This window comes from Chrysochloris asiatica, unplaced genomic scaffold (genome assembly GCF_000296735.1).
Source record: "Chrysochloris asiatica unplaced genomic scaffold, ChrAsi1.0 scaffold00047, whole genome shotgun sequence".
In the NCBI taxonomy this organism is placed as follows: domain Eukaryota; kingdom Metazoa; phylum Chordata; class Mammalia; order Afrosoricida; family Chrysochloridae; genus Chrysochloris; species Chrysochloris asiatica.
This window is the reverse complement of record NW_006408565.1, coordinates 17,419,989-17,422,076: the sequence shown is the minus strand read 5'-3', so window position 1 is coordinate 17,422,076 and position 2,088 is coordinate 17,419,989.

The following is a 2,088-nucleotide window of genomic DNA, read 5'->3' as shown; positions in this document are numbered from 1 at the left end:
GAAGAAGGCTCATCAACAACCTGCAATATACAGATGATATAACCTTGCTTGCTGATAGCAAAGGACTTGAAGTACTTATTGATGAAGATCAAAGACTACAGCCTTAAGTAGAGATTACACCTCAATGTAGTGAAAACAAAAATTCTCATAACTGGACCAATAAATAACATCATGATAAATGAAGAAAATGTTGAAGTTGTTGAAGATTTTATTTTACTTAGATCCATAATCAACATTCTTAGAAGCAGCCATAAGGAAGTCAAACATTGTATTGCATTAGGCAAGTCTGCTGCAAAAGCCCTCTTTCAAGTGTTAAAGAGCAGAGTCTCTTTGAAAACTAATGCGTGCCTGACCCAATTCATGGTATTTTAATTTGCTTCTTATGCATGTGAAAGCTGGAAAGTGAATAAGAAAGATCTGAGAAGAATCCAGACATTTGAATAATGATATTGGCAGAGGGTATTAAATATGCCATGGAGTGCCAGAGAACAAACACATCTGTTTTGGAAGAAGTACAGCCAGAATGCTCTTTGTAAACAAGGGTGGTGAGACTTTTTTCACACTTTGGAGATATTGTCAGGAAGGACCAGCCCCTGGAGAAGGACTTCATGCTTGGTAACCTGGAGGGTCAGCAAAAAGGAGGAAGACCCTCAATGAGATGGAGGGACACAACAGTGACAACAATGGGCTCAGACATCACAATACTTGTGAGGGTGACCTGGGACAGAGTGTTTCATTCCACTTTATGAAGGTCACTATATATGAGTCAGAACAGACTCAAGGACACCTAAAAACAACCGCTTACTTGACATTTTTAATGTGCAATCAGCATTTCACACAAAACTCTCCAAATAGCCTTCTATAATTTTTCCCATCTCAGTAGGACTGCAAAAATGGCACCAGCCATCCCTCCCACAGTACTCCTCTGGGTTCAGGAATGCATTGCAACAGCCACACAGAACTCACAGTTAGGGGGCTTATTAGGCAATTTAACAGCTTACAATTCAGGACAGAAATGTTTAGGACACAGTTCTTCCAGTCAGAACACTTCATCTCAGTCATGCCCACAGGCAGACCCCTCTATGCCCGAAGTTATTTTACAAAGCTGTCATGTCCACAGGACACACCACTGCACCATAAGTTTCAGCCTAAAGGCACTCAGCTCCCCCAGTTAAGTGACTGGAGGCACACTACTCTGCAAGCTAGCGGCTGACCCAGCTTTACTTGCTCCTTAGACTCGGAAACCAACTGCTCTGTCTCATGCTCTGGTTCTTGGTTCTGCTGCTGTTGCTCCTCTGCCACTCCTCAGGTGTGACAGCTTTCTGCCCCTGGGTCTAAGAGGTTCAATGCACAGGGGGTCTCTGAGTCCAAAGGATGTACTTCACTTCTGCTTCTGCTTCTTTTATGGTAGTGAAATACCCGCTCTTGCTTCTGAGATGGCTCATTTTATATTCATGTTAGAGTTTCAAGTTTTTACAATGATAACTCTGTTAACATCCACAACTAAATCATGTCATCCTATCAGTATCTTCTCTTAACCGTACCTATCAGGAAAAGAGTCATTTTGTGGGAGTTATAAATTCTAGGGCTATAAGAGACATATTAATTCATTATCCCACAATTACCATTCCATCCTTCCAGAAATCTTAGAATCCACCATAACACCTTTCTTTCTCTTATGTCCCCATCCAGTCCTCCAGCAAATCCTGTCAGTTGTGCCTTCAAAATAAATACAGAATGCAATAAACTTTTTATCACTGCTACCATTAGCTCCCTGAGCCTTCGCATTTGCTATTTACTTAGCAAACAGCACTCTTCCCTACATGGATGCATGGCCTGATCCTTCACCTGGTAAACCATATGAACAAGAAGAGGATCCTGGGAGAAGGTCTAGATGGAACAATAGACATAAAGAAAGATGAAAGACCTCAGCATCTTACAAGCTGAGGGCAGGAATGGACAGCAATGTTAAATCCCCCTTTGTCTTCCTCCCCATTTCTCAGCTCCCTTCCCAGTGAAATTATTGAAAGAATTGTCTATCTCAGCACTGTTGTTGTCAGGTGCCATCGAGTCGGAACCGACTCATAG